Source organism: Lepidochelys kempii, chromosome 8 (assembly GCF_965140265.1).
Source record: "Lepidochelys kempii isolate rLepKem1 chromosome 8, rLepKem1.hap2, whole genome shotgun sequence".
Lineage (NCBI taxonomy): Eukaryota > Metazoa > Chordata > Testudines > Cheloniidae > Lepidochelys > Lepidochelys kempii.
In genome coordinates this window covers 22,472,525-22,480,154 of record NC_133263.1, presented here as the reverse complement: position 1 = coordinate 22,480,154, position 7,630 = coordinate 22,472,525, and the positions used below count along the sequence as shown (strand labels likewise).

General features: G+C 50.9%; 1 pseudogene; it reads right to left on the bottom strand.

Annotated features, from left to right (window-relative positions):
* Window positions 1-1,443: 1,443 nt before the first annotated feature.
* Window positions 1,444-4,650, bottom strand: LOC140916438 (sulfate transporter-like; annotated as a pseudogene).
* Window positions 4,651-7,630: the final 2,980 nt, after the last annotated feature.

Here is a 7,630-nt window from a genome sequence, read left to right as displayed (position 1 = left end):
CCCCTGGCCTCACTCCTCCCTCCCCCCCACACACAAATAAACACCTGGAAGCACATCTGGAGGAAAAAGACTTAAGTGGGGAGGTGGTCCCAGGCTGGAAAGGAGCCTGTGTATTAAGGAACTATACCAACTACCAGAGTGAGACACTGCTTGATTCAAATCCTGTCTAATTTATAGAACTCAGATTGCGATTTTACTTTTATTTCTGAGGTAACCTCATGCTTATTACTTATAATCACTTAAAATCTGCATGCTTATTACTTATAATCACTTAAAATCTATCTTTCTGTAGTTAATAAATCTGTTTTATATTTTACCTAAAACAGTGCACTTTGGTTCAAATGCTTGGGAAATCTGCTCAGGGCTGGTGTACATCCACTTTCCTTTGCAGAGGTGGTGGACTGGGTAATAAACTTACTTTGGTCAGGCTTCTGACCAAGGCAAGATGGTACAGCCTGGGGGTTCTAGGCTGGGGAGCTGGGATAATTGGCTAGAGCCTCTCTATTGTTGGTTCATAAGTGGCTGGCAAAAGCATTCATGTAACTCAGCTGCGTGTGTCCCTGTCTGTGAATGTTTGTGTAAGTACAGTACCTGACAGAGGTTTGTGGCTTAGCAACAGCATCACAGTATGAAAGGAAACCCAGGCTGGAGAGACAGAAAGCTCAGAGATACTCCAGTTCCAGGCTGCATCCCGGGAAACCCGTCACAATCATATCATCCCATCTTCCCACACCAATACAGTGCTATTCTACTGCTGATTACTGTGATCTCTCAACCCCAGAAATGCTAAATTCTATAGGATCAGCCAAGAAGAATAAAAGCAGAGGGAGGGGAAAGGGCTTAGGCTGCAGCTGAGAACATTCAGGCTCAACAGCAGAACAGATTGGGCCTGCAAGCAAACAGCCAAGGGAAGTTGTGGAGTCGCCCTTGCTGGAGATATTAAATGCCTGGATGCTTACTAGGGATAATCTGACCTCGATGCTGGAGAGATGGAGGAGGGGACCAACTACAGACCTTTCCAGCTCAAAAGCTTCTGTCCATGCTGGGGTCCCCAAGCCCCAAAGAGTGACAGTTTCTCCAGGCTTTAGCATAGACACTTGCTATAGTGGTGGGAGGCGTTCTCCCATTGCTGTAGGTAATCCACCTCCATCCAACCTACCTACCGCCTCTCATGGTTACCTCCATGAGAGGCAGTAAGTAGGTTGACAGAAGCGCTGTTTACACCAGGGGTTAGGTCGGCTAAACTGCATCTCTCAGGGCCGTGGATTGTTCTCACCCCTGAGAGACGTAGCTATGCCGATGTAGATGTTCAGTCTAGCCCTGTCTTGCTGCTAATGTTCCCTTGGAATGTTCTGCTCGCTCTGAGTGTATGAAGATTTAAAAGGGTTCTGAGGCTCAAACTAGGCCCATCCCAATTTCAAGACAACCCCCATCCCTAACTGCTTATAGAGCTGTCTCAATGTTGGGGTCCTCTGAGATGTTCTGAACCTCATTGTCAAGGAAAGCAGCCCCTATCTCCTCACTGTCCTTCTGCTGCTCTTGGTATTGACTCTCCGCGAACTGCACAGCATCGTGGACACTGTGGAAGGCCAGCTCACTATTTCCTGTCTCACTCTCCCACCCCCCATCCTGGAGCAGGTGACGGATGGAAGGGTTGCAATTGGCCAATAGGACCTGGATGACAATCTCCTTGTAATCATGGCGCATCTCCTTCAGCACACTGAGGCCCACGGTGTCCAAGAACTGCATGGCCCCGCAGTCAATGACTAAGGTGTGCATATCTATTGGCGGAATGGCGGCTGCTGTTGGGTCCTTCTGGACTCCTTTCTTTGAAGGCTTGAGGAAGCTAAACCTGGAGGAGAAGCAGCTGTCACTGCTGCCCAAATTTGCTTTTGTCTTGGATTGAGCCTTATGTTGTTTGGCAGCCACCATGGCAGGATTCACCCCAGTTTTCTGGTAGAGCGAGCTCCTGAAGTAGCTCTTGTTGGGGTAGTAAAGGGAGGAATTGAACCTGAAGATCTTGACATTGGTTATACTGCTGAGCTGCTTATAACTGGTCCTCATAAATTTCGGTATCACTGACCTTGCCCAGAAGGGTGGCCCTGGGCCTCTGGATGCGGACGATGATGCAGAGGAGAGCGAAGCAGACTCCCACCAAGAGTCCAATGTCTGTCAAGATCAGTGAAGAGGCCAGCATGGTGACCCACCAAACCACCGTGTCCACCTTGCTGAGTCGCCACATGCTGGTGTGTCAGCAAACTTCCACAAGCCTCCCCAAAGGCTGGCGATGGTGATCACCCCAGGATGCTGATCTGCAGTGAGTAGAAGAGAGGGGCAATCCACAGCAGCACCAGCAGCAGCACCCCGGAGGTGATCAGCCCCAAGATTTGGGTGTGACATCCTGTGGATTCCTTAAGCAGGGTCTTGGCCAAGGCTGCAGAGTGGCAAAGCAGTGAAAGAAAGAGGGGACCAAATTGCACATGCCAATGGCAATCATCTCTTGGTTAGCCCAGACAGTTTAGCCATGCTTTTTGGCAAAGATTTCTGCTAGGGAGACTGTCGTAGCGAAGCCAATGATAGCCACGGGCACAGCATCAACTGTGAGACTGGAAAACAGGTGCAGGTCTGGTACGGTGGGTTTCTGGAAACCAGTGGGGATGCTCCCACAAATGGCAGATTTGTATTGCTTCTCAAACTTAAAATAATAGGAGAGCAAAGTGCCAGCAATGACCACCAGCAGCTCCACAGGAAATGGGGCCTTCATCTTGTCCTTGTACCGGACATTGATCTCCTTGCCTGGTACAATGACGGCCAAAGCAATCAGGCTGGTGACCAGGTCACAGATGTTGGTTTTCTGAATGTACCGGGAAGATCTCAATCCATGTCAGGATGAGGGATCCCACCCCCTCGTGGCGAGGGATTTTCAACCCAAGGAGATACTTCATCTGAGAGGTGAGGATGGTCAGAAAGGCTCTGGTCACGAAGCTACTCAGGAGGGGTTCTGACAGGTACACAGCTATGAAGCCCAGCTAGAAAACACCTAGAAGGATCTGAAAACAGAGCCAGTTGTACCCTTAGCATTGGTTTTAAAGTCAAGAGAGAGTGACTGAGGCAACGTTTCAATTTGCTGTCACTCTAAAGCTACTGGCTGTTTTATCTACTGGGCTTTCACAAGAGTAAACTGTTATAATACAGAGAATGTTATTTGACATCAGGCTGAGAGCTAGCTAGCCAGAGAGGATTATAGGGCCTGTCTGTGTCCAGTGGCTCCAGAAAGGCCTCCAGAGCCTCTGTCACCATCTCCTGATGGCAAATGACTGTGATCAGTAAACACCATGGAATCCAAGGGTAGGGCCAGACCCTCAGCCCCTCTTCTGGCAGAACTGCACTGATTAAGTAGCCCAAGGTAGCACTCGGGAGTCCTTAGGTTGCAATAAACTCAATGTAGCCAACTCTACGTTCACTGTTTTCGGCCACCCTGGTGAAGGGGACATGTCAATATCAGGCCAAGGGCAGTAGCAGATATAGCTGGAGCACACTGCACTCCAGCAATCCCCTGCTGGCAAAATGGTCCTTGTGGGAGGAAGCAGGGTTACTGCTCGTGTAATTCAGAGCAACTCTAAAACTGCTCCAAGTTTATGCCAGGAGGCAACCCAGCTCCAGGACTTGGGCATGGAGAGAGGGCTTATAGCCCACTTTCTCCCCCATCTTAGCTTCTGCCCCAAATACAGCTCAAACAGATACAAGGATCTGGTCCATGATATGGGAGAGAAATAAACCGATGTCCCAAAATTCAAAATATTTGGATCAGGGTTTCTAAATCCCCCAAAGCATGAGGATGGTTGGCTCAAGCATTTTGGTTAGAACCTTTCTAACAATCAGCGCTAAGTATCACTGTCATTAATTGTGAAATTTAGTTGTGAATCAAGGCTTGGATTGTAAAGATCCTAAGTTTTGGGGTGTTTGGTTCAGGCCAGTTCCTAAGTGGGGGAGACCACAGTGAGGAATAGAATGATAATGAAAGAACCATACCTGGTAAAGCCCAACAAGGAAAGTTTAGGAAATTGCCACAGTGATTGCATAGCAGCTTCTGTCACAGATGGCTGTCCCGTTGCTGGGCAATGTGGAATTCATTAACGATGCAGAGCCGCTATTACCATCTCCATACCCTGCTAGGCGAAGCCGTCGGTTCACGGTTTCCCCAATCATCAGGCACAGGACACCAAAGGACCCGACAGCATTATGGCGCGAGGTGGCCATGACAAAGTAGATGATGGAGCAGAAGAAGTTGGTGTAGAGTCCATAGATGGGGTCCTGGCTTGATAAGGGGGAGTAGGAGATTGACTGTGGGATGGCAACTATCCTAACCAGTAATCCAGAGATGACATCCCCAAGCAACTGTTCCTTGATTCTGTATCGGGGAAGCCACTCCAGCACTGGGAGCAGTTTGAGGAAGAAAGTGATGACAGTTTGGCGATTCCACTTGCAAGCTTCTTTGGCTTTCTTCAAGATGAGCTCCTTGGTGCTAAGACTTGTGGGCTCATGCTCCTCTAATTTGATATGTATGTGATGAAAAGATGAATCTTGTGGTGCAGAGGAGCTCAGTGTTTCTATGCTCTGCTCAAACTTCTGTGTTGTGGCAGTCTCCATTGCTCCAGGAAGCTTAAGAGAGGACAGCAGGCATACTCATTAAGGTATTTATTTTGGAGTATATATAAGTATGCTCTGCCTGGACTCAGGGGCCATGCACAACACACAAGAAGAGAAATGCAAGTTGCAAGGCAACAATTTGACACAAATCAGTTAGAAAATCATCTTTCCCTGAAGCTGGTTGATCTGTTCATTCTGAATAATGGGCCTGATTTTCCACTGCACTTTGTGTAGTCATTTAAACCAGTGCAAAATGAGTGCAAAGTCAATCTGAAATGCAACCACATCAAAATAGTTGCATTTTACATCCAACAGACCAGGGGTCGGCAACCTATGGCACGCGTGCCAAACACAGCACACGAGCCAATTTTTAATGGCACGCTGCTGTCTGCCGGACCCGGGCAGACAGCAGCATGCCACTAAAAATCCTGCCCGGCCCACTCTTTCTGCCCCCTGCCCACCACTCTCTCCTTGCAGGGCAGGCAAACTCTCCCCTCCCTCCGCCTCTTCCCCCAGTGTGCTGGGTTCCTGCCCCTCCTTCTCTCTCCCTGCGGCCAATCAGCTGATGGCCCTTGCTACCGAGGGGGAGAGGTAAAAGCAGGGGAGAGGTAAAAGCAGAGCCGCAGTGCGCTCTCTGCTCCAGGGACCTTGGGGAAGCGGGGTGGAATCAGGATATATCCCCTCCAGCCCCCTGCCGTGAGCTGCTCTGGGCAGGGGGCTGGGAGCACCCCCATGACCCCAGCCCACCCCCCCAGCCCTCTGCCCTGACCCCTGCACCCCCCTCACACACACCCAGCCCTCTGCCCTCACCCCTGCACCCCCCCATTCCAGTGTCCTGACCTCTGCACCACCCCCCACAACCCCAGCCCTGACTCCGGCACCCCCCACACATACCCAGCTTCCGCACACCCCATGCCCTGACTCTTGCACCCCCCACATCCGCACTCCCACCCTGAGCCCCAAATGGGAGCTCCTGCACCCCTCGCACCAAATGGGAGCTGCCTAGGTAAGCGCTCCGCACCCAAATCTCCTGCCCCAACCCTGAGCCCCCTCCCTCATTCTAGCTCCTGGCCAGACCCTACACCCCAACCCCAAGCCTGCTCCTTCACCCCAGCCCTGTTCTCAGCACACTCCCACCCTCATCTCAATGCAGAGAGAGAGGAAGAGAATGGGCTAGAACCAGGGAGAAGGCAGGTACCCACTCTATGTGGGCAGGGCCAGGACTCCAGACTGGCAGCGGGCTGAGTGGGGCCAGCAGCCGGGACCCTGGCTGGCAGGAGCCGGCGGACAGAACCCCAGAACGGCAGCGGGCTGAGTGGCAGCAGGCTGAGCCGCTCAACCCACTGCCAGTCTGGGGTCCCGGCCACCGGCCCCGCTCAGCCCGCTGCCGGTCTGGGGTCCCAGCCGCCAGGCCCTTGCCAGCCCCTTGCTCAGCCCGCTGACGGCCTAGGTGAACGGAACCCCAGGCCGGCAACAGGCTGAGCGGGCCGGCAGCGTAAGATCAGCATTTTAATTTAATTTTAAATGACGCTTCTTAAACATTTTGAAAACCTTGTTTACATACAACAATAGTTTAGTTATATCATATAGAGACTTACAGAGAGAGACCTTCTAAAAAACGTTAAAATGTATGACTGGCCCGCGAAACCTTAATTTAAAGTGAATAAATGAAGACTCGGCCCACCCCTTCTGACAGGTTGCCGACCCCTGCAATAGCCGCAGGTGTAAATGACTATCCAAGGTGAAGGGCAATGGAGAATCAGGCCCAATTCTTGTTGCAAACGTAGCAACAGAGGTTGTACAACATTTTATTTTCCCATGAGAAAATGTCATTTCATTGCAACTGAAATTTCTCATAGGAACGTGTCGATTTTGAGGAAATTTAGTGGGGAGAGGGAGGGGGGAGTTGAAAAGAAGCATTTCAATAAGACCCAAACATAATGGCCAACAGTTTCAGAATGGAGCATCTTGATTTTTCATTTTGAAAGACTTCTCATCTAGAATTTTCTTTTATCAATGGCCAGTGACGGGACACTAGATGGGGTGGGCTCTGAATTACTACAGAGAATTACTTCCCAGGTGTCTGGCTGGTGGGTCTTGCCCACATGCTCAGGGTCTAACGGATCACCATATTTGGGATTGGGAAGGAATTTTCCCTTGTGTCAGATTGACAGAGACCCTGGATGGTAGGGGCGGCATTGCAACCACCCCTTCAGGGAGGCTAGTCCCCGCAGCTCCACCCCTTCCACCCTAGGCCCCGCTCCTTCCACCACCTCGTTCACAAGAACCACTCCCCTCCCATCCACTGCAGCTGGAGGAGCCCCGGCCAAACTGGCCCAAGCCCCGGACTACACCAGCCGGCCCCAAGCGCTGGACCGACCCCCAGCCATGCCAGTTGGCCCCAAACCACCTCAGCCATGCCAGCCAGCCCCAAGCAGCCTCAGGTTGCCAGCCAGCCCTGAGCCACCCACTGGTCTGGGCTGCCTGCTGGTCACCAACCAAGTCCCAGCTCCAGGGTGCTGGCCAGAGTTGAGCCTCCCCTGGCTTTGGGTGAGAGGGAGGGGCCTCAGGACAGAGCATGGGCAGGGCCACAGGCTGGGTTAGAGGAGATTTAGCTCTCTCTGGCCTTTGATACCTGACACCCATGCAGGGAGAGTTTTGCCTTCCTCTGCAGCATGGGACATGGGTCATTTGCAGGTTTAAACTAGTGTAAATGATGGATTTTCGGTAACATTAAGTCTTTAAACCATGATTTGAGGACTTCAGCAACTCAGCCAGAGGTTAGGTGTCTATTATAGGTGTGGGTGAGTGAGGTTCTGTGGCCTGCAACATGCACGTCAGACTAGATGATCACAATGGTCCCTTCTGATCTTAAAGTCTATGAGTCTATTAAAATAAAATAAAAAAGTCAAAATCCAGACAAAATGTTTCAACTGTCCCAAAATGATTTTTTGGTCAAAAATTTCATTTCATGGGAAAT